The sequence below is a fragment of the Canis aureus genome, chromosome 7, assembly GCF_053574225.1.
Source record: "Canis aureus isolate CA01 chromosome 7, VMU_Caureus_v.1.0, whole genome shotgun sequence".
NCBI lineage: Eukaryota > Metazoa > Chordata > Mammalia > Carnivora > Canidae > Canis > Canis aureus.
Genome location: NC_135617.1, coordinates 66,484,892 through 66,509,906, shown reverse-complemented (window position 1 = coordinate 66,509,906; position 25,015 = coordinate 66,484,892). Strand labels below are relative to the sequence as shown.

The 25,015-nt window shown below is 48.3% G+C and overlaps 1 long non-coding RNA gene across 11 annotated transcripts in view; it reads right to left on the bottom strand.

Annotated features, from left to right (window-relative positions):
• Nucleotides 1-15,958: 15,958 nt before the first annotated feature.
• Nucleotides 15,959-25,015, bottom strand: part of LOC144317595 (uncharacterized) — a 33,781-nt gene continuing 24,724 nt past the window's right edge. For 5 of the 11 annotated variants that reach the window (XR_013383599.1, XR_013383600.1, XR_013383601.1 and 2 more), the window contains 4 exons: nucleotides 21,419-21,555; nucleotides 20,530-20,644; nucleotides 20,157-20,234; nucleotides 16,130-16,796 (listed from right to left, as the gene is read on the bottom strand). This is a non-coding gene — a long non-coding RNA (uncharacterized LOC144317595). The other 6 variants (XR_013383603.1, XR_013383604.1, XR_013383605.1 and 3 more) reach the window with 6 other exon arrangements.

Sequence of the window (25,015 nt, the reverse complement as noted above, 5' to 3'; positions counted from 1 at the left end):
GGGAGGAAAACAAGCCCCTAGATCAGAGAATATGGCAAACATTGGCTGAATGGGAACTCAAGGTTCTTGCCGCCCCCTTGCTTCAACTCTCAGACTCTTGGTTGTCTCGCCTGTGAACAGAGGTACCAGTTCCTGCTCTGATGACTGCCCGGACACTGAAGGCAAGAGAAGGTGAAGGGGCCCACCCACATGCACGGCATGTGGAGAAGCTAAAGAACATGGGGTCCCCTTGTCTAGTCCCTCCTCCTCATTTTCTCTTTCCACAACAATATCTTCCTTCTCTTCTTTCTATAACATGTGGCAGTCAATGGGCACAAAAGTCTTGATAACATGATTAGAGATTGCATTTTACCAGCAGCAACTCTAGGCTTTAATAATAGTTGCCACTTAATGCATGCACACTATGTGCTAGGCACCGTTCTTCACTCAGTACTGCATTTAATCCTTTAAATATGAGCTGATATCATAGCCACTAGCCATACATGGCTACTGAGCACTTGAAAAGTGGCTAGAGCAACAGAAGAACTACATTTTTAAAGTAGGCTCCACGCCTAGCATGGAACCCAACACGGGGCTTGAACTCACGACCCTGAGATCAAGACCTGAGCGGAGATAAAGAGTAAGATGCTTAACTGATTGAGCTACCAGGTGCCCTCAGGAAAATATTTTTTTAAAGATTTTATTTATTTATTTGTGAGAGACACACAGAGAGAGGCAGAGACATAGGCAGAGGGAGAAGCAGGCTCCCTCTGGGGAGTCTGATGTGGGACTAGATCCTAGGAGCCCAGGATCACAACCTGAGCCAAAGGCAGACACTCAACTGCTGAGCCACCCAGGTGCCCCAAATATTTCCTTTTTTTTTTAAGATTAATAATTTGAGAGAGAAAGAGTAGGGGGAAGGGACAGAAGGAGAGAGAACCCCAAGCGGACTCCCCACTGAGCACAGAGCCTGATGTGGTGCTCAATCTCACAACCCTAAGATCCTGAACTGAGCTGAAACAAGAGCCTGACGCTCAGCTGACTGAGCCACCAGGCACCCCTAGATCAAATATTTCCAATGAAAATATAGTGTCCAAATTGAGATGTGCTAGTGGATGTAAAATCCACAGATTTCAAAAATTGAATATAAAAATTTTGTTGAATGCCTCAATAATATTTTTTATATTGAAGAATGCATATATGACAATATTGGGGTATATTGGGTAAATAAAAGATATTAAATTCATTTTACCTGTTTTCATTTTACTCTTAAAATGTGGCCAGTTGGGGCACATGGCTGGCTCAGTCGGTAGAGCCAGACTCTTGATCTTGCGCTCATGAGTTGAAGCCCCACTTTGGGTGTAGAGCTTACCTTTAAAAAAAAAATGTGTCTAGTAGAGCATTTTAAATTACATATGTTTTGGAAAAAAACAGCAAAATCTGAATAAAGTTTGTTGTTTAATTGATAGTATTGTGCCAATGTTAATTTCTTAGTTTTGGCAATTGTACCTTTGGTTATGCAAGATGTTAAACTTAGGAGAAGCTGGGTGAAGGGTTTACTGAAACTCTGTACAATCTTGGCAACTTTTCGACAAATCTAAAATGATTCCAAAATAAAAAGTGTAAAATACTCCCCCAATTAAATATGTAATTACTCTTGGAGAAATATATAATATTATTGTATTTCTTTTAAAAATTTTTATTTATTTATTTGAAAGAGAGAGGAGAAAGCATGAACAGGGTAGGGAAACATAGGTGGAAGGGCAGAAGGAGAAGCAGATTCCTCAATGAGCAGGGAGCCTGCCAACATGGGGCTCGATCCCAGGACCCTGAGACCATGACCTGAGCCAAAGGCAGATGCTTAACCGACTGAGCCACCCAGGTGCCCCAATATTATTATATTTCTTTTTTTTTTAAGATTTTTTTTTTAATTTATTTGTGAGAGACACAGAGAGGGAGGGAGGCAGAGACACAGGCAGAGGGAGAAGCAGGCTCCATGCAGGGAGCCCGATGTGGGACCCGATCCCGGGACCCCAGGATCGCGCCCTGGGCGGAAGGCAGGCACCAAACCGCTGAGCCACCCAGGTGTCCCTACTATTGTATTTCTATTGCAGAGCTGAAAAGAGTTCTCTAAGAGATATTGTCCTCATAGATGAGGAAACCCGTGTTCAGGGGGCTAAGCAGTGGGATTTGGAGCCCTGTCTGCTCGGTTAGAAGCCTCTGAGGTTCCTGCTGTACTCCTTGGCTTCTGCGTGAACAACCGGCACCATTAGATCTCCCTGAGAGTTTTCCCAAGGACACTAGTGTGGGTGGACCACTGGTAAGCCACTTACTGTGATGGGGAGGGGCCGGTGGGTGGAGAGGAGGTGGGGAGATGAGGAGCAGAGGCAGGGGAACCCAGACGTCCCAGTGATAACAGGGACCATCCAGGTGGGAGCCAGAACTTTCTCTAAGGCCCGGAGAAAGGGGAGGAGGCACAGGGGCTGAGCTGATGGGCTTTCCCTTTCACTGACTGGCTGTTTTATCTTGGCCTTACTTTGGAAAAGATCTGGAAAGCATCTGCTGCTGTCTCAGGGCAAGAAGCGGCAGGGCTGCTAAAGCCTTACATTAACAGGCTGGGTGGCTCAGTGATTGAGCGGCTGCCTTGGGTTCAGGGCGTGATCCCGGGGTCCTGGGATCGAGTCCCACATCGGGCTCCCTGCATGGAGCCTGCTTCTCCCTCTGCCTGTGTCTCTGCCTCTCTTCTCTCTCTCTGTGACTTTCATGAATAAATAAAATAAAATCTTAAAAAAAAAAAAAAAAGATTAGCAGGCCAAAGAGGACAAATGATGGCACCTCAGGGTAGAGCCAGGGACCTGGTCCTGTCCCAGCGCAAGGAAAAGGCAGTGGGGACGCAGTTTCCAACAGGCCTCATTGCGTCTCCTTCTTTGCTCTTTTCAAACGGGAATTTTTCTCCGTCCTAACGTGGAAGACCCTGCCTCCCAACCCGCCCCCCAAGGCTCGGCCCCGGAGCGCTCCTGCGCATCCCTCCTCCGGCAGCGGGCCGCGCGCTCCCCTCTGCTCCCCACCCGGCAGGCCTCCCTGGGCGCGCGCGCGAGCCCACCGCGCAGGGGGCCCGGAGGCCCCGCCTCTGCTCTGGGGGTCCCCGCGGCCAGGGAGGGCGCCCCTCTGGCGGCTGGCGGAGGCCCGGGCCGGCCTGGCTGGCGGGGCACCGCCCGGGGCTTCCAGATGCCCGGGAGCGCGCCGGGCGGCCCTGTCCTGACGTGCCCCTTCCCCTCCGCTGCCCCGCCGCGAGCCTCGCCTGCGGGCGGCCAGATGTGCCGGCTTTGGTGCGGCGGCCCCTAACGAGGTCCAGATGTGCGGCCGGGCGGGTGGCGGCTACCCGAGGAGAGGGCGGCCCCCGGGGGGGGGGGGGGGGGGTCGGGCTGCAGCGGCCGCGGCGGGAGGAATGCGCCGGGAAGGATTCCCGCTGGAGCGCGAGCCGGGGTGGCCCCCGCCTGAGCAGGCCTGGCCTCGGGCAGCTGGGAGCTGCGGGCCCGCGACGCGCCGGCCGCGCCCAGGATCCCCAGCTGGCTTTTCTCTCTTCTTTCTTCCTTTTCTTTCTTTCTAAGATTTTATTTATTTATTAATGAAAGTCACAGAGGGAGAGGCAGAGACACAGGCAGAGGGAGAAGGAGACTCCCTGCAGGAGCCCGATGCGGGACTCGATCCCAGGACCCCGGGATCACGCCCTGAGCCAAAGGCAGATGCTCAACCACTGAGCCCCACCAGGCGCCTTCTTTTTTTTCTTTTTCTTTTTCTTTCTTTTTCTTTTTCTTTTTTTCTTTTCTCTCTCTCTCTCTCTCTTTTCTAATTATGAAAGTTATGCACAGTAATGAAAGGCAGTTTGTAAACCCCAAATAAGCTAAAAGATGAAAACAACAGCAACAACAAAAAGATAAAAATCACCTGTCTTCCACCACTCCAACTACCATTAAAGTTCTGAGGAGCGTCCTGCTGGACTTTTTTCAAATACTAATAGGTACCTAGGTTTGTTAGTCTCAATCATGCCGCAGGAGACTCTCAGAACCTGTATTTTTCACTCAGCTCTTTGCAGGCGAGGCTACTATCCCAGCGTTTCCCAAACTCGTCCCGCAGAACCCCAGAACCATTTTGCTGTTAATAGGAGACTCCTTCCCCACCTGTTTGGGCTATACTGACTTACGCCAACTTAAATGGGCTTCCTTCCTGGAAGATTTCTCAGTCTTTAATTTAGTAATGTGCATTCTGAATCATCGAGAGGAGACTGGCATTTCCTAAGAAGATTTCACTATGAAATCCCTTCAGGGATCCTCTTGAGGCTTGGGTCTGTGGAACATCATGTAGGAAATGCTGTTCTGTAACATTCTTCATCTGGCTGCATGGAAGCCAATTGCATGTGTCCACAGCATCCCTCAGTGGGTGGGCTTTAAGGTTGTTTTCAATTTATGCTATTCCAAATAATTCTGCAGTGGCCATCCTCGTGCTCCCCCTTCATCACACGGGAACATTCCAAGAAATAGGACTGTTGCCCACGTAAGAGATCATTTTTAACTCTCAGGTTCCAGGGTCCCTGTGGCTCTTGTTCCAAATCCTTACCCAGCTCGTTCAGGACAGCAAAGGGGCTTACCCCTCTACCACAAAAGGGAGCATTGGAGAACGTGAGGAGTGGGGTCTGCAAGTCTTTAACTTATGTATTTCTTGAGCACTCACTGGGCCTTGGAGATTACAGTGAAAAATAACTTTTATTGGACTATTATAAGTAACACTGTAACAAACATCTGTCAGCAACTACTATTTTCCAAAGAACTGTTGCAACCACAGAGTAAAGCCATATTTGGGGTGCAGAGAACCTTTTACTGGGTCACCCATAGGGCTATGTAGCCCTGGTGCATCCCTGGGTGCCTAACAGGTGGAATGAAGTGGTTACTTACAGTGTTGGATGCAGGCTCCTTGTTTGGGCATACAGTAGGCATACAGTAGGCATGATGGAAGCACAGTCCAGATGTGTGCAAGCGTTGCCATTGACATCTTCCTCCCTATTATTTCACTTGGTCCTCACAACACTCTGTGAGGTAGGGAGAAGTCTACTACTCTGTAAGTTTATTCCACAGATGAGGAGACTAAGACTCTGGGCAGGCGACCAGGTCACATAGCTATGTGGTGGAGCAGAACCAGGCCCCAGCGACCCCACTCCACGCCTCCGATCAACACATCACCTTCACACCAGCAAGCTGCTGTCAGCAAAGAAGGCCTTCCTTCCTTTACATCGGGCTTTATTGACATGGGACACAGGACTTGGGTGTTTTGATAGGAGGTGGGGGATAGACTCTGAAAGGACTGGAGCCTGCGGCCAGCAAGGTGAGGTCACTCCTGGTGTGTGTTTCTTTGGTGGAGAGGAGGAAGGGGGCAGACGTGAACGGGGAGCTCATCAGAGAGGATGGCTATGGCCCCCCACAGGCCCCACAGTGTGGAACAGGTCTTATGCATCTTTGTGTCCCTGGCACTAGGCACAAAATAAAATAGGTGCCCTGCACAGGCTCCTGAAGGGAAGACATAATCCCCAGCCCCTAGGAGAGTCTGTCCTGGGCTCAACCCGGCACAGGGGTCTGTGTGTATTGTCTTCCTGTCCACGCCCAATCCCCCCACCATCATCCTAATCTTTTTTTTTTCTTTTAAGATTTTCTTTATTTATTCATGAGAGATAGAGAGAGAGAGAGGGAGAGGCAGAGACAGGCAGAGGGAGAAGCAGGCTCAATGCAGGAAGCCTGTCATGGGACTCGGTCCCCGATCTCCAGGATCACCCTGGGCTGGGGCGGCGCTAAACCACTGAACCACCCGGGCTGCCCCCCATCATCCTAATCTTAACTGCAACTTTCCCCCTTCCTGCTTGTCCTCCACACCTAAACTTCTGCCCTGTTTGTCCCTGCCCTCCCTGCCCTGACAGTCGCGGAGAATCTGTCATCAGACTCTTGTCCCTTGGAAATCCAGGGTCGAAGCTGAGAGGCTCCAAGCTCGGCTGGGATCCTCAAGGGCACTCTCCAACCGGCAATTAACCTTACGTGAATAGCAGATTTCTTTTGAAAATCTAAGCAAAGATGAGTATCCCAGGAAGATACCCAAAGGCCCAGGCACATGGCAAAGATTCTCCCTCCAGTGTCAGCAGCTCATGCGTGGATTGCCTCAGAGGCCTGGCTGAGAGAGCCGGTCCTGGCAGACCGAGCTTGGACTCTCTCCAGTGGAGGTGGCTGCTTTCTGAAACCCTCTACCAGGACTAGAACCTCATGCTACCCAGTAAGTTTGCCTCCCACGGGCTGATGGCTTGTCGCGAACTACCAGGTCCGCTATCCCTGACTCTCTGTTTCAAAATCCCCAAACCGCTGAAAGGTGTATGATAAAGCCATTTTTGTCATAAGGCATTTTACTACAAAGCCTGACCTGACATGAACTCATTTGGCAGCAAAATGAACCTCAATTAATGTGAGGCTATTTACAGCAGCCTTGATTCTCACCACTTAGTGTGTGAACATTCGTGGACTTTGCTCAGCACTGTTTCTGTGCTTACCAGGTGCCGCCCCACACCCTGCCAGGGCTATTTCACAGCACACAGGGTAAGCGAACCCACGGTGGCCCCTTTCTAAACTATGACAGATTCTTTTTTTTTTTTTTAAGGTTTTATTTATTCATGAGAGACACACAGAGAGAGAGAGAGGCAGAGACAAAGGCAGAGGGAGAAGCAAGCTCCATATAGGGAGCCCCATGCGGGACTCGATCCTGGGACCCCAGGATCCCGCCCTGGACCGAAGGCAGACGCTCAACTGCTGAGTCACCCAGGATTCCATAAACTATGACAGATTCTGAATCCTGAAACCTTTCTGACTCCAAATGTTTCAGGTAAAGGATTATGGGTCTGGTTTTACAAAGCTTTCCCTGAAACACTTCATGGGCTTACGAGTAAAAGGAGCCAGTCACAGAGCACAGATAGGGTATGATCCCATTTATATAAAGTTCAAGAACAGGCAAAGCAAACTGACAGTGGTAGACATCAGAACAGCAATTATCTCTGGGGAGGAAAATGGACCAGGCGGGAGCATGAGGGAACCTTCAAGCATGCTGGAAATGTTCTGTACCCTGATCTGGGCGGGGATTACACAGGTATATGCATATGTAAAAATTCACCAAGCTAGGGCACCTGAGTGGCTCAGTGGTTGAGAGTCTGCCTTAGGCTCAGGTCGTGATCCCAGGGTCCTGAGATCGAGTCCTGCATTGGGCTTCCCACAGGGAGCCTGCTTCTCCCTCTGCCTGTGTCTCTGACTCTCTCTATGTGTCTCTCATGAATAAATAAATAAAATCTTAAAAAAAAACCCTCACCAAGCTGTACATTAAACAGTAAAGTTTATTGCACTCTACTGTACTATTATACCTCAAAATAAAAGTAAAAATAAAGATGATGGGATTATCTCAAATTAAGCAATAAACTGCTACCCTTGGCACAACACCCCATCCTATGATGTTTTTGAATTCCTAGCAAAACTTCAAGTCATTTTTTTTTTTACATATTTTATTTATTTGAGAGAGAAAGAGAGTACAAGGAGGGGGAGTGGGAGAGGGAGAAGTAGACTCCCTGCTGAGCAGGGAGCCCGATGCAGGGCTTGATTCCAGGACCCCGGGACCATGACCTGAGCCAAAGGCAGACGCTCAACTGACTGAGCCATCCAGGAGCCCCAAAATATCTTAATTTATGTTTGGCTTGTCTTTAATCCCAAGAAACAAGTTTAACACAAAAGTCAAATTTAGTAAACAGTTTTAAAAAAAACTCTGATGTCCTCTCAAAAAGAACTCATCCCCAGAGCATGTCTTTGCTTTCAAAGTACTGCAGGCGGACGTCTGGGTAGCTCAGCAGTTAAAGCGTCTGCCTTAGGCTCAGGGCCTGATCCCAGGTCCAAGGATGGAGTTCCGCATCGGGCCCCCAGCAAGGAGCCTGCTTCTCCCTTTGCCTTTGTCTTTGCCTCCCTCTCTGTGGCTCTCATGAATAAGTAAATAAAATCTTTTGGGGCAGCCCAGGTGGCTCAGCGGTTTAGCACCGCCTTCAACCCACGATGTGATCCTGGAGTCCTGGGATTGAGTCCCACAACAGGCTCCCTGCATGGAGCCTGCTTCTCCCTCTGACTGTGTCTCTCATGAGTAAATAAATAAAATCTTTAAAAAAAAAAATTTTTTTTTAAAGTACCACAGGCAAGCACTCAGGGCCTGGCTCTCTTGGGTGAGATCCTCTCCACTTACATCACCCACTGGGAGGACATCTCCCAGCCCTGCTCCCTCCAGCATAGCTGCTCAAACACTGGGGGTGGGGTAGGGGGTGGGGGTGGGGGGTGGAGTGGGGGGGCGGCGGGGGGGGGTGGGGGGAATGTGAGCACAGATCCAGGCCTGGCATCCTACCCACAGTGCGGCAAGTCAGAACTCGCACCCAACCAACAATATCCTTTAATTGCATCTGATTAGCTGGAATTTGGAATTTGTATTTAAGAACAGAAGGGCACAGGGGACTCCTTGATTAAACAGGTCTGATAAGCATGTATTGCTGAGAGGAATGAGCTTCTTTCCTGTAGCTCCTTTCCCGTAGCTGGCTCATTGCTCAATATCTGAGTGCTCACGGCCTTGACCTTTGACACTCACTCCCACTGCATGCCCACCTCCACCTTCCCTCCCACTTCCTATCTGGGCCCCAGGAGGCTGCAGCTCAGAGCTCCACTCAGGACAGAGTTCAGCCCATACGCCAACCCTCCCATCTCCGTCCAGAGGGCACTGGTCTGTTGGCCTCAGTCTGATGGCCTAGGGCTGTCCTCAGCAGCCTCTGATCCTTTCAGGAACGAGTCAGGGTATAAACAAACTGACCTACTTGGGCTTTCCCCTCATCTTCCTGGAGCACCGCTGTCCAATAGAAGAGTCTGCTGACAGATATATTCTGTATCTCCGTTGTCCAATTTGATAGCCACCAGCTACATGTGGCTATTGAAACAGCACTCAGTGTGTGGCTAAATACAACTTAGGAACTGAATTTTTTTTAAAGATTTTATTTATTTATTTATTTATTCATGAGAGACACACAGAGAGAGAGAGAGAGAGAGAGAGAGAGGCAGAGACACAGGCAGAGGGAGAAGCAGGCTCCACACAGGGAGCCTGACATGGGACTCGATTCCTGGTCTCCAGGATCAGGCCCTGGGCTGAAGGCAGCACTAAACCGCTGAGCCACCTGGGCTGCCCAGGAACTGAATTTTTTAAAAAAATTATTTCAGCCTGCTTCTCCCTCTGCCTGTCTCTCTCTCTCTCTCTCTAATAAATAAATAAAATCTTTTTAAAAATTTATTTATTTCAGGAAGAGAGAGAGAGAGAACACAAGCGGGGAGAGGGGCAGAGGAAGAGAAAGAGAATCTTAAGCAGACTCCATGCCCAGCAAGGAACCCAACTTGGGTCTCAATCCCACAACCTGAGATCATGATCTGAGCTGAACCCAAGAGTTGGCTACTTAAACAACTGAACCACTCAGGTGCCTAAAAAGAATTTTTTTAGGGGCACCTGGGTGCACAGGTCAGTTAAGCAACCGACTCTTGGTTTTACTCAGGTCATGGTCTTAGGTCATAAGATTGAGCCCCCCATGGGGCTCCATGTTCAGTGCTCAGACTTAAGAGTCTGCTTAAGACTTAAGATTCTCTCTCTCTCTCCCTCTTCCTCTGCTGCTCCCCACCCAGCTGTCTCTTGTAATAAAAAAAATTTTTTTTAGATTAAATAAATAAATAAAAATTTAAAATGTAAATGTAAATATTATATGTGATTCGTGGCTACTGTAGTGGACAGTGCAGCTCTCTGGAGAGAGACAGCTTGGGAGCCTGACACTCCTATAACCTAGCCTAGCATCCTGGTATCTCAGGAAAGTGTTCTGTCTACTTTTCAGAGATACCCAGCTGCTGGGTCTGTCTTCTTCCAGAATAATCACTGGGAGTATTTGTTGAGCCCCTAAATGAGATTGACATTTTGCAAATGGAATCCAGATGTATTGGGTCACCTCAAAGTCTATGACAGCATTCAGCTCAGGATTCTAATGCAGCTTGGAAAGTAACACAATAGGTGTTCTCTGAAAACCTCCTAAGGGAGCACAAAGGGGAAAATATATCAACAGAGGGACTGAATGTCTCCAGCCCCTCTGCTCTCCCTCTCCTCCAACACCTACACAGGAGGTTATGGTTCTGCTGGCCTTGTCTACCTCCCTCCCATGTCATCTTTCTCTTCCTTCCTTCTTTTTTTTTAAGATTTTATTTATTTGACAGGGAGAGAGAGAGAGAGCACGAGCAGCGGGAGGGGCAGAGGGAGAAGCAGACTCCCTGCTGAGCAGGGAGCCCAACGTGGGACTGGATCCAAGGACCCTGGGATCATGACCCGAGCTGAAAGCAGATGCTTAATTGACTCAGCCACCCACATGCCTCCTCTCCTCTCCCCTGTCCTCCCCTCTCCCCACCTCCCCTCTTCCCCTCCCTTGCCCTCCTCCTCTCCCCTGTAGTGTCCCGCTCCCTTCCTTCCTTCCTTCCTTCCTTCCTTCCTTCCTTCCTTCCTTCCTTCCTTCCTTCCTCCCTTCCTTCCTTCCTCTCTTCCTTTTTCCCTCCCTCCCTCCCTCCTTTCCTCTTTCTTTCTTAGCTCTAAGCCCAAGGTAGGGCTTGAACTCACAATGCCAAGAGCAAGAGTTGCATGCTTTACTGACTGAGCCAGCCAGGCACCTCCACCCCCTTTTTATTTAAAGAAATTTCAGGGCAGCCCAGGTGGCTCAGCGGTTTAGCGCCGCCTTCAGCCCAGGGCGTGATCCTGGAAACCTGGGATGGAGTCCCGCATCAGGAGCCCTGCATGGAGCCTGCTTCTCCCTCTGCCTGTCTCCCTGTCTCTCTGTGTGTCTCTAATAAATAAATAAAATCTTAACAAAAAAAAATCTGAAAGAAAGAAAGAAAGAAAGAAAGAAAGAAAGAAAGAAAGAAAGAAAGAAAGAAAGAAAGAAAGAAAGAAAGAAAAAAGAAAGAAAAGAAATTTCACCTACCCTGGGCTTTGCTCTGCCTACTTCACCTGAAACAGCATCCTAGTAGGTCAGGCTTCCGCCTTGGCAGGGAGAGTGGAATAGAAAAGTGACAAACACTTAGCATGTACATTTTTTATTTTATCCCCGTTATACAAGGTCACTATTATCCCCAGTTTATAGATGAGGAAACTGAGGCATAGAACACTTACAGGCATGTAGACAGTGAATGGAGAAATCATGAGTCCAGAGTTATGAGGCTCCTGGGACAATGAGGGGTCTTTCTAACCTTCCTCCTCCAGACTTCGCCAGGCAGTGTGCTGTGCCACCTGTCCTCATTCTGACCATAAGCCCACGACTAATGGCCAACTAGCAAACCTATCCTCACTAACATAATAAGCTAGCTATCAAGCTCCTGAGCTACCCCACTCCCAGGAAATTGTTCATTCCAAAGAGACAAGGGCTAAACCCCAAGGAGTGACTCAGTGAGGATCTCAAATCCTAGCTTCTCAGCCTGGATTTTAAGGCTCACCAGGGCAGGCTGAGTCTCCTCTTCCATCTCCTCTTGGTTCTGACAGGGCCAACCTACTCTCCAGCTCATCCTGACTCAGCTGTCCATCTGGCCTATGGGCCAGGCCTTTCCCACCACTCAACAGCCTGCTGCTCCATTTGTTTGTTACTTGTGGTAAAATACACACAACACAAATTTGACCATTTTAACCATTTTCAAGTATATGGTTCTGTGGCATAAAGTACATTCACAGTGCTGTGCAACCATCACCACCACCCATCCATTTGTCTACTCCACATACCTCATACAGGTGGAATTGTACAATATTTGTCCTTTTGTGTCAGGCTTATGTCATTCAACATAATGTCTTCAGGGCTCGTCCATGTTGTAGCAAGTGTCAGAACTTCATTTTTAATGATGAATAATATTTCATCGTATATATAGACCACATTTTCATTATCCATTCATCCATCAATAGACACTTGGGCTGCTCCCACCTTTTGGCTATTGTGAAAATGTCACTATGAGCATGGGTGTGCAATTGTGTTTGATTCCCTTCTTTCAATTTATTGGATATATACTCAGGAGTGGGATTGTTGGATCATATGGTAATTCTATGTCTAATTTTTGAGGAATTGCCATTCTATTTTCCACAGCTGGTGCTCTACTTTTACTCTCAACCTTCGCTCCTCTGACAGTTTCTACATTAGCCAGCATATTAGCTGTCACACTAAAAAATGGAGGGCTGGGCAGCCTGGGTGGCCCTGAGGTTTAAGCACCTGCCTTTGGCTCAGGGCGTGATCCTGGAGTCCCAGGATCGAGTCCCACGTCAGACTCCCTGCATGGAGACTGCTTCTCCCTCTGCCTGTGTCTCTGCCTCTCTCTCTGTGTCTATCATGAATAAATAAATAAAATCTTAAAAAAAAAAAAAAAAAGGAGGGCTAACCTCATTGCTTTCAACCCAAGGAATGCAGATCAATGTAGAGGAAACTCAGTGGTGGTGTGCCATGGGGTTGATTTTGACTTGGCTCATTTCAGCATTTATATTAGAAATTCCAGGGTGCTTGACTGGCTCAGTCAGAAGAGTGTATGACTCTTGATCTCAGGGTCGTGAGTTTGAGCCCCAAGTTCGGTGTAGAGATTACTTAAATAAATAAAACTTTTTTAAAATTCCAGGGGCACCTGACTAGCTCAGTCGGTTGAGTGTCTGTCTGCCTTCCACCCATGTCATGATCACGGGGTCCTGGCATCGAGTCCTGTATCCTGTTCCCTTCGCATCAGGGAGTCTGTTTTTCTCTCTCCCTCTGCCCCTCCCTCTGCATGCTCTCTCTCTCTCTCCCTCTCTTTTTAAAGATTTTATTTTATTTATTCATGAGAGACACAGAGAGAGACAGAGACACAGGCAGAGGGAGAAGCAGGCTCCACACAGGGAGCCCGACATGGGACTCGATCCTGGGAAGCCAGAATCATGACCTGAATTGGAGGCAGATGCTCAACTACTGAGCCACCCAGGCATCCCATCTCTTTCTCTCTCTCGCTCAAATAAATAAAATCTTTTTTAAAAAAATCCCAAAAAGGGATGCCTGGGTGGCTCAGTGGTTGAGCGCCTCCTTTCAGCTCAGGGCATGATCCTGGAGACCTGGGATCAAGTCCCACATCAGGCTCCCCGCATGGAGCCTGCTTCTCCCTCTGCCTGTGTCTCTGCCTCTCTCTCTGTGTGTGTGTGTATGTCTCTCATGAATAAATAAATAAAATCTTTAAAAAAATCCAAAAAAGTAAAAATAAAAAATTCCAATAAAAGTGTGGAAGTCTTCTAATCAAATACAGAGAGAGCAGGGATCCCTGGGGGCGCAGCGGTTTGGCACCTGCCTTTGGCCCAGGGCGCGATCCTGGAGACCCGGGATCGAATCCCACGTCGGGCTCCCGGTGCATGGAGCCTGCTTCTCCCTCTGCCCGCCCCCCCTCTGTGACTATCATAAATAAATGAAAATTTAAGAAAAAAAAAACAAATATAGAGAGCATATTATAAGATAAGAGGTTTGGCATACACAGAACAAAGATTTTAAAATGTGGTGACAAGAAATAGTGATGTATCTATAAAATTAGCTTCTCAGGGCACCTGGGTGGTGCAATCAGGTAAGCATCTGACTTCTAGTTTTCAGATCAGGTGATGATCTCAGGGTCCTGGGAACGAGCCCTGAGACAAGCTCCAGCTCCCTGCTCAGCATGGAGTCTGCTTGAGATTCTCTCTCTGCCCTTCCTACTTGTTCTCTCTCTCTCAAATAAATAAATAAAATATTTTTTTAAAGTTGAAAAAGAGGGGCCTGGGTGGCTCAGTCAGGTTAGCGTCTGACTCTTGATTCCGGCTCAGGTTGTGATCTCAGGGTCGTGGGATTAAGTCCCGCATCTGTCTCCAAGCTCTGCAGGGAGTCTGCTTGAGGATTCGCTCTCCCTCTCCCTTTGCTCTTTCCCTCTCTTGCTCTCTCTCTTTCTCTCAAATAATATTTTATTTATTTACTTGGAAGAACAAAAGCGAGAGAGAGAGCACAAGGGGAGAGGGAGAAGTAGACTCCCCGCTGAGCAGGGAGCCCAACACAGGGCTCAATCCCGGGACTCTGGGATCATGACCTGAGCCAAAGGCAGCCACTTAACTGACTGAGCCACTCAGGCACCCCATAAATAAATCTTTAAGAAAAAAAAAGGGGGACACCTGGGTGGCTCATTGTTTAAGCATCTGCCTTCGGCCCAGGGAGTGGTCCTGGAGTCCCGCGATGAACTCCCGCATTGGGCTCCCCGCAAGGAGTCTGCTTCTGTCTCTGCCTCTCTGTCTCTTATGAATAAACAAAATCTTTTTTTTATTTTTATTTTTTTTAAATTTTTTTTATTTATTTATGATAGTCACACAGAGAGAGAGAGAGAGAGGGGGGGGCAGAGACACAGGCAGAGGGAGAAGCAGGCTCCATGCACCGGGAGCCCGATGTGGGATTCGATCCTGGGTCTCCAGGATCGCGCCCTGGGCCAAAGGCAGGCGCCAAACCGCTGCGCCACCCAGGGATCCCTAAAATCTTTTTTTTTTTAAAAAGTGATATTACAAACCAAAAGGTGCATGAAAGAAAAAGCTAGAAGGGAAAAGCTGTGGAACTAGGACCCAGAGAAAACTGGGAGTATTTGGTTTGGAGAAAGATGGGTATCTTAAATACCTGATAAAGGCATTCAACTTCCATGTTGTTTGAGAAGATGCACTAGAACCTGGGAATAAAAGTCATTGGCAAACAGATTTTGCTTCATCCAGGACTTTTGATACAGCCTCGCAAAGGCAGAATGGGCATTTGAGGCAGTGAGATCTCTGTCACTAGAGGGATCTGGCAGCCTGATTTGGAGGATTTTCCTCTCAGAGATGGTCAATTCAATTCTGTTCACCTTGGTTGCGCACCTACTATGCGCTATGATGAGATGGTTCAAGAGTATACAAAAGCAGTTGTTATCCTGCCTTTGCCTAAATACTAACAGGTAATTAGAGCTCTAGCAAAGCTATGGGAAGGAGAGGGAGGTGGCACTTCCCAGAGGAGGTGACATTGACCTATGTCATCGAAGTGCAGTAGGATACTCTAAAAGAATTCCTAAGCAGGGTGGGAATGTGGACCTTCCAGATTCTACGAGTCTACGATTAAGCTGCATAAAAAATACATATATACACACACCTCCATACATACATATGATGAAGTCCATCAGTGGGGGCCTAGCAATATAAGTTAAGGTGTCTTCTTCAAGTGGAATAACATTCAGCTGGAATACAACTTGGGGCATTCTTTGCATGTGATATATAATAGATAGATAGATGATAGATAGATAGATAGATAGATAGATAGATAGATAGATAGATATACAATGTCCAAGATCTATGAAGTGAAGAAAGCAAGGTCTAGAAGTGCCTAGGTAGTTCAGGTGGTTAAGCTTCCGACCTTGATTTGGGCTCAGGTCCTAATCTCAGGGTCATAAGATAGAGCCCTACATCAGGCTCCATGCTCAGCAGGGTATCTACTTAACACACTCTCTCCCTCTCCCCCTTCCCACTGTGCACACCTGTAATCTCTCTCTCTCTCTATCTCTCAAATAAAAATAGGGATGCCTGGGTGGCTCAGTCGGCTGAGCATCTGCCTTCAGCTCAGGTCATGATCCTGGGATAGAGCCCCATGTCGGGCTCCTTGCTCAGCCGGGAGCCTGCTTCTCCCTCTGCTCCTCACCCGGCTCCTGCTCTCTCTCTCTCTCTCTCTCTCTCTCAAATAAATAAATAAAATCTTAAAAATAAATCTTAAAAAAAAAAAGAAAAAGGCAAGGTCTAGACACTATGTATGGCAAACTACCATTTGAATTTTTAAAAAGGGGTTGGTAAGTTAAGAACACACACACAGAGTTTTATTTGCATAATATCTTATACCTCTCGCCTAGTAACACACGTTGCTTTTGAGAGAGGAAACGGCTGGGAGACAGGTGTGGGAAAGAAGCTGTCTGACATATCCTTCTGCATCCTTGGAATTTTAACCATGTGAGTGAATTGCCTATGAAAAATAAAATTAAAATTAAACTAAAAACATTAAAGGCACCTGCCTATTTCAGCATGTTTTCCTGGAGTGCCTTCCTCAGCCTTTTCCTCTGTGTTCACTTCCTTCCATCGAACCAGGCTTGTGGATGAGTCTCCCTCTCAGGAGGCCCCCTTAGGGAGCTTCAATTCCTTTCCTCCAACCTCCCCAAGGCATGCATCATCCAGACCAAGTTTTCTCAGACATTAATGTAATCAACTTGGTATCTTGGAAAAATCCAGATTCTGATTCAGTGGCCTACAGTGGGCCCGAGATTCTGCATTTCTAAGTAGCTCCCAGGTGAAGTTGATGCAGCTAGTCTCACACCATGCTCTGAGAAAGGAGGGTCCAGGGCTCCGTGCACTCCATGGTGAGGTTCATGGGTTAAGCACTGACAGGTCTTGAGAAGCTGCCCTGCTCCAGAGAGAAGAAGGGTTGGATGGTGGCAATTCTGGTGGAGAGTGAGACGGTCCATCCTCGGGCTGGTCTGAGCCGGTTAGCACTGCCAACAGAGTAGGGACTGCTGACCCCTGCCCTAGGGTTCTGTTCCTGCCTAACCACTCCTTTGCCTGGAACACAGACTGACCCCCCACTGCCTCCACTGAAGGGAGGCCCAGACATCAGGTGAGACCCCATGGTACATCAGAGGGAGCTGAAAGGGAAGATGAACTGGGTTATAGCACTACGTCCTGTACAAGGCCACTCACCCTAAACTTCACCAGCCAGAGAAATAAATGCCTTTCCCCTTCCTTCCTTCCTCCCTCCCTCCCTTCTTCCTTCCTTTCTTCTCTACCTCCAATGTGGGGCTTGAATTCAACCCCGAGATCAAGAATTATATGCCCTGGGCAGCCCGGGTGGCTCAGTGGTTGAGCATCTGCCTTTGGCCCAGGGCCTGATCCTGGAGACCCAGGATCGAGACCCGCATCAGGCTCCCTGCATGGAGCCTGCTTCTCCCTCTGCCTGTGTCTCTGCCTCTCTCTTTCTCTCTCTCTCTCTCTCTGTCTCTCATGAATAAATAAATAGATAAAAATCTTAAAAAAAAAATCACATGCCTTTCTTACTTCTGAAGGGCTAATGGCAGCTGCAGGCCACCCCCCTCTCGTGCCCACCCTGAAAATTCAGAAGCCAAACCAAACCTCCTACAGAAAATGAAACCAGACAGTATTTGGCAAAGCCATTCTCCCTGGGCAAAAAGCAGATGTCCTGAATCCAGGTGTGGCAGGACCACCTGCTCTGGCAGAGAGCTGATGGCCCTCCAACAGAGGTCTCCTCACTTGCCCAGGCTGAGAACTGACCCGTGAACCTGGAAGTCAAGCTCCCAAATGCCCCACCGCACCCTGTGCCCAGGGCGACAGGGTAGTTTCCTAGGCCACACACGTGGATTTCCCTGATGAGGGATTTTTCTGTATGACAAAACCCTGCTCCTGCCCACTGCCGGAGAGAAATCAGTATGGTATAAGCTCTGGAGGGAGACCCAACAGGCACATCCCCCTCAGGGCTGATACCACCCCTGGCTGGAGCAGCGCCCCCACCCCTCAGTGACCCCTGGAGAAAAGCCAGGAAAGGCACCTCCTCCCCACCCCCCCATCATCCCCACCCACCTGTGACCATGCCTGTAATTGCACCACGCACCTTCATTCTTTGGGGATGAGAAATTGCATCTCTTAAAATACTCCCACCCACGGGAGAGGTAATACATTAAGCTTTATCAGTCATCTACACTCTAATGTGAATTAGTTGATTAGTCCTGGAATGTTTCACCTGGAATGGGCCCGGTCCAAGCCCTCTTTTTCACAAGTGAGGGAAACCTCAGCCCACAGTGTACGTGACTTACTGAAGGTCAGGCAACAAGGTGGTGGCCAAGTTATGGAAGGGAAGAGGCGCAAGGGAAGGACTGTACACAGGTGACGGGGGGAGAGGAGGACCCAGATAGCCCAGAGGAGCAGGGGCATTGTCAAGGTTGCATGTTAGAGGAGACACGTGGGTGACTCAGCAGTTGAGTGGCTGCCTTCAGCTCAGGTCCTGACCCCGGGGTCCTGGGATCAATTCCTGCATCGGGCCTGCATGGAGCCTGCTTCTCCCTCTGCCTGTGTCTCTGCCTCTCTCTCTCTCTGTGTCTCTCATGAATAAATGAATAAAATCTTAAAAAAAAAAAAAAAAGTTTGCACATTATAGGCTAACTCAGAGTTTCCCCCCATTAGAAGGTAGGAGGCAGAGCCAGGAGCAGGTCTCCATCCCGCCCCACCCCTGAACATAAAATTTCGTTGAAGTTTCTGGTTTCATCTTAGAGTTCATTCAGACACATTCTACTCTAAAATTTATCCTGGTGTGTTTTCACATAAAAATAATAGTGAGAACAAACCTGTGGTTGCCAGAGGGGAGGAGTGGTGGGGGGTGGGCAGAACAGATGAAGGTGATTAAGAGGTACAAACCTTAAGCTATAAAATAATTTGTGGGGGGCAGCCGAGGTGGCTCAGCGGTTTAGCCCTGCCTTCAGCCCAGGGCGGGATCCTGGAGTACCAGGATCGAGTCCCACGTCAGGCTCCCTGCATAGAGCCTGCTTCTCCCTCTGCCTGTGTCTCTGCCTCTCTCTCTCTCTCCATTTCTCTCATGAATAAATAAATAAAACTTTTAAAAAAATAAATAAAAATAAAATAATTTTTTGAAAAATTTTAAACAGGGGCACCTGGGCAGCTCAATAGGTTAAGTGTCCAACTCTTGATTTCAGCTCAGGTTCTGATCTCAGGGGTGGTGGAATCCAGCCCCATATGGGGCTCTGTGCTCATCGGGGAGTCTGCTTCTCTCCTTCTCCCCTCCCTCTCCCCCTCCACGATCTCATTCTCTCTCTCTAAAATAAATAAATAAATCTTTTAAAAAACTTTAAACATGAAATTTTCCTCTTTTTTAAAGAATTTATTTATCTGACAGAGACAGAGAGCACAAGCCGGGGGAGCAGGAGGCAGAGGGACAAGCAGGCTCTCGGTTGAGCAGGGAGCCCTACTCAGGACTTGAACCCAGGCCCCTGGGATCATGACCTAAGCCAAAGGCAGATGCTTAAACAACAGCCACCCGGGCACCTCCATACAATTTTCTTTAAATAGTTAGATTTATTTAGCCTGATATCATTTTCCACTTGTCAGATACGCTGAGATCAAAGTTTGTGTTTCTGAGAAAGATACTTGGATGGCTGGAATGGGGATGAGGAGGCTGCTTCTCACTGTATGCCCCTTTGCACCTTTTCTTTTTTTTATTTTTTATTTTTAAGTAATCTCTATACCCAATGTGGGGCTCAAACTTACAACCTCGAGATCAAGAGTCACATGTGCTACAGACTGAGCCAGCCAAGGGCCCTGCCGCTTTGCACCTTTTAAAATTTTGTGCCATCTGCAAATATGACCTAGTCAAAAAATTCATAAAATTGAAACTTAAAAAATGTCGATGGGTTGGGGCATAGGGAGACAGACTTTCTCGCTCTGGTGGGAAAGGATGCAAACAGGAACATTTGCATGTTGGACAACCGTGATATTTATCCACAGGTTCAATATGTGCTCCTTTCCCGAGTGAGTTTGCTCTGGGGAGCTAGCCTACACCTGGGGGAGATGCGGGCCAGCGTATATACGGCTACCTCCTCTGTGCTGACCCTGAGAGGCTGCACCCGAGTGTCTCACTGTCTCTCAAGTCCTTTGCTGACTCTGAACCAAAACCAGGAGCTAGATTTCCTCCTTCCCAGCCTGGTGACCTTCTCACACCACTCTGAAAGCATCGCTCAGTAAATAATAGTAAACCCACAGCTGCTGCCCATGGAGTGCTTGGTTTGGGGCTGGCTCTGTCACACAGAAAGCTCCTTGAGTCTTGTGGCCGCCTCACCAACTAGCTGCTGTCCCATCAGCCATGTGGTAGACGAGGACACGAGGGCCTGTCAGTGCTGACCTTGCCCACGGTCACACTCCCTAACCCAGCAAAGGGCAGAGAGAGGATCTGAACCAGAAGCACATGCATGCATACCACCTACCATGTATTAAGCCCCTTCTGTGCGCTGGGCCACTGTGCTAGTCCCTTGGTGGTGTTTATATGAGGTCATCTCAAGGACCTGCATTGAGGGCAAGAGGTGATGGGGACAACAGGAGTCACTGAGGGGACTGTCCCTGCCCTGGAGAAGCTGACAATATGTGTAAGCTTCTTAGATGCCCCCACAACAATCCCTCCATTTGTGCCACACTTCACAGTTTTCAAAACCCTTGATCTATCTCATTTAATCTCCTTGACAATCCTGTCAAATAATTTTCATGATCTCCACTCCGGGATAAGGAAACCGAAGTTCTCTAAGTCACATGGGGCTCCCCCCAAGATCACCCAACCAGCCAGGGGAGGGGCTGGAACCTGACCTCAGGTCTCATGACTCGGTCTCTGCTGAGCCGGGATGATAGCCTGGCTCAGTGGCTTCCAACCTGCTCCAGCAGGAGGACTCCTTTCCCTTCTCCTTTGGAAATTGTTGCAATCCTGCAAATGAAAGGGGCTGTTATTTAGGGTTTTAGTCAACCAGGGAAATTCACAGTGGAAACACGACCAGGGATTCAGCACAGCTGAAAGGCAGCAGCACAGTTATACCCAGACATTACTTATACAGTCGGCAGACAATATTTGTAGTACAAATAGACACAGAGACTTCGTGTAATAACCCGGCAGCCCCTGGGCAGACAACTGGCTGAGACCCCACTGCCAGAGCAGTTCAGAGGAGGACACATCTCCCAAGTCTGTCTTCTGGGTCAGAGCACAGTGAGGGGGGTACAGGGGGAAGTACCAAAATTCAATGGGATTGGCCAAAAGTCGCGGGGGGGGGATTATTGGGAGCCAAAGGGCTTGGTGAGGGCGACAGGTCATGGGGGGGCGGGGCACGGGGTATGAGGGTGTATGTGGGTTTGTTTCTGTTTTGTTTTGTTTTGTTTTGTTTTTTTGAGGAAAAGGTTGATTCTAGATGCCCAAGAGCCATTACAGCAGTTGGGGTAAGAAGCAGGCCAGAAGTGGAGAGAGTGGTCTAGAGAGGAGATAATGCAAGAGGTTTGAACTTGCAATGAAATCACCTTTCAAGAAACAAAGAGAACTAACATCCAAGCCTGGGTAGTGGGTTCTCTCCTATTATTGAGTGACCACCCCCAACCCCTGCCTCACACCATACCATTCCCCTGTGCACCCACATCTGAGCTGAACGAACGGGCAGTCCTCCATCCCCCGGACTGTGTAGAAGGCCTCCATGCTTGGTGTTCACTTACTCACCCTTCCAGAATCTGTTCCATGCAGTACAGTGCAGCAGTGAAGCTCACTGATGTTAGAGCCCAGAGGCCACACTGCACATCCTAGTTCTGCAGCCGCCCTATATGACATTAAACGTCCCAGGGCTTTAGTTTCCTCACCTGTAAAATGGAAGGAACAACAGTACTTGCCATGTTGCTATTTTGAGGATTAAGCCCATGAGCATATGTTAAATACTGAGAACAGAGCTGTCCTAGAATAAATGCTTGATTATTATGCCTATGAAAAACCCTTCTCCACTCCCAACCAATCACGCTCCTCTCCCCTGCACACTCGGCTATCCAAGCTCTTCTGTCACTTTTTTTTTCTCCACTTATTTGCCTATTTATATCTGTTTCTTGATATTAAACTGTAACTACCTGGCATATCATAGACATTAGTGTGGAAGGAAGGAAGGATGAAAAGGGCCCTGCCTGCAAAAGCTTCTAATTTTACCATGGAATGGGGCACCTGGCTGGTTCAGTCTGTAGAGCATGCGCCTCTTGATCTTGGCGTCATGAGTTCAAGCCTCACGTTGGGCATAGAGCTTACTTAAAAATAATAAGTCTAGGAACGCCTGGGTGGCTCAGCGGTTAAGCGTCTGCCTTCAGCTCAGGAAGTGATCCTGAGGTCCTGGGATCGAGTCCCACACTGGGCTCCCTGCAGGGAGCCTGCTTTTCCCTCTGCCTGTGTGTCTGCCTCTCTCTCTCTCTGTGTGTCTCTCATGAATAAATAAAATCTTAAAAAAGAAAAAAAATAAGTTAACTATGGAAAGTCGAGATGAAAAGAAACTGTATAATCCTCATCTTCTATAGGCATATCTTAAAATCCTTCCCACAAAGCCATGGGGAATGGAGTTTACAAAAATCACCTAAGTTTAATCCCAGCCTTTGTGGAACTGACAATCTCTGCTGGGCAATGGGACAGGACGTGTGAAACATAGCTGTAGAACAAGATCGTGGTGTGGTGCTTGCCAGTCAAGGGACAGTCAGAGCTGCTGGAGGCCAGAGATGGGAGAGGGGAGAAGAATATGAGATGAGTCACAAGTGTGTGTGTCATTCTTGCTCAAGGTAAAATAGGATCGTTGGGTAACAATAGGAAAATGTCACAAAGCGAGATGAGCCAGTACGTGCCCCTGATTGGTGGGTAAAGCCTTGGGTGTGGGGTTCAGAGGAGGAAAGAAGACATTTTGCGGGTGGCCAGGGCAGGCTTGTTGAGACAGTGGGATCTAAGTCCAGAGTCGGGGCCCCTCCAGAGCTCATACTGGCTTAGAACCCCAATTATTTGGGGCTGGCTTTTACCTTCCTTGAGCTGTGAGCTCTTCTAGATGTTGATTTCTTTCTTTCGCTGTCTTTTTTTTTTTTTTTAAGATTTTATTTATTTATTCATGAGAGACACTGAGAGAGAGGCAGAGACACAGGCAGAGGGAGAAGCTCCTGTGGGGAGCCGGATGTGGGACTCCATCCCAGGACCCCGTGATCCCCACCTGAACCGAAGGCAGATGCTCAACCACTGAGCCACCCAGGTGCCCCAGATGTTGGTTTCTGATACCTTTATTATTTTGTTTTTAAAGATTTATTTATTTATCTATTTATTTGAGAGAGAGCGAGAGTGCGCACATGAGTGGGTGTTGGAGTAGAGGGAAAGAGAATCCCAAGCAGACTCCCCGCTGAGTGTGGAGCCTGATACAGGCTTGATCTCAGGATCCTACACCAAAATCAAAGAGTTGAGCCTCAATCAACTGAGCCATCCAGATGCCCCTCGGATAACTTGATTATTATGCAAGTAACATGCTTTTATAGAAGAAAGGAGGAGGAAGAGAAGGAAGAGAAAATACAGAGAACCTAAGAGAAAAAAACCCTACAGTCCCATCCCTCAAAAATCACTCTATATTTTGGTGCCTGTCTACCCACCCACCCTTTATCCACCCTTCCACCCACCCATTCATCCATCCTTTATGCATCCACCCACCCTACAACCTGCGCATCCATCCACCTATTCATTCATCCACCCATCTGTATCGGGGTTCTTAGTTGCAAACAATAGAATCCACTCTAACAGAAAAGGAATTTATTAAAAAGCATTCAAAGGGCGCCTGGGTGGCTCAGTCAGTTGAACAACTGACTCTTGATTTTGGCTCAGTCATGATCTCCAGGTCATGGGATTGAGCCCTGCATAGGGAGTCTTCTTTTTCTCCCTCTCCTTCTGCCCCTCCCCCAAGACGCTCATGTGCTCTTTCTCTCAAATAAATAAAATCTTTAAACAAAATATTCAGCGGCTCGCAGAATCCAGAAGGGAAGATAAACACAGAGACTCAGAATTCACGGATGATACTTTTCTTTCTTTCTTTCTTTTTTTTTTTTTTGGATGATACTTTTCTAGTCAAGCCACCACGGTAGCTATCAACACGAATTTGACAACTTGCTTCAACTCACCCCCTTCACCAATGGTGGAAATTGGACCTTTGAACATCCCCTCCTGTTGCTCTGAAGGCCAGATGCCTCTTCCTGTACCCCCTTCCCTAGGATGACTGCTTCCTGTTGCTCTATTACAAATCAAAACCTCACGTGGATGTTTCTGATCGGTGGAGCCTAAGTCACCTGCCGACACCTTTGTTGCAAAGGAGTCTGGGAAAGTAAATTTCTGGCCTTTCCTTCAGAGAAGTGAGATTTATGATGTAGGGAAACCCCACAAACACAGGAAAGTTCATCAAAAAGTACTGGTACTCATAATGCATGGCAAATGTCCCTTATACTACACATTGTTTTCCTCCTTACAAATATAGAATGGTATCAATTTTATCATTTTGTGGATCCCCAGTGCTTGGCACAGCGTAGGCACTCCACACATGAGGAAGGAAAGGAGAAAGGGGAGAGGTCACACATTTACATGCTGCCTTACTAAACAAGATTGAAGGAAGACTTTATGTTTATACAATCCACATGGCTCCCAAGGCCTCTTGTGACTCATGAAGGAGACTCCCTCGCCCAGCACCCAGGGACAAGGCTGTCCTCCCATCCCTGTGAGGCTGAGCTCCACCCCTGGCAGGAGCATCTGGACCCCAGGGAATACCTACCTGAGGAGTCCCTCACTTTCTCTGTAAGCCCAACTGTCGGCCTAATGTCCCTGAGGCTATCACTGAAATCTCCTCCCCTCCCCAGACCCTGGGTTTCCTGAGGTTTTAAGTAGTCTCTGAAGACCAATCTAGAACAGTTGCTGCAAAGGCAACAGTAGAGGCCTCCCCAGGTGATAAAGATCACCAGCATGGCATTCAAGCCCATCTGTTAAAAATCAGTCTTGCTCTTGGTGGTCAAGGTGTGCCATCCCAGAATGGGACGGGCCCTGCCTTTTCGAGGCTCATGCTGTAGTGTAATTGTTAAGAGGTAAGATACACCCACTTAAATGACAAGCTCTCCTGCTGCCAAATAAGGTAGGAAAAAGTCCCCGCTCCCAGGGCGCAGGGACGGCCAGGCTGCCCAGGCTGGGTGAGAGGGGGCAAGAGGAGGGGCCGGGCTGGGGGGTGAAGAGGCCTGGCAGCGGCAGGAACCTGCAGTCCCCCCAACCCCTCCAAAGCAGGCCAGA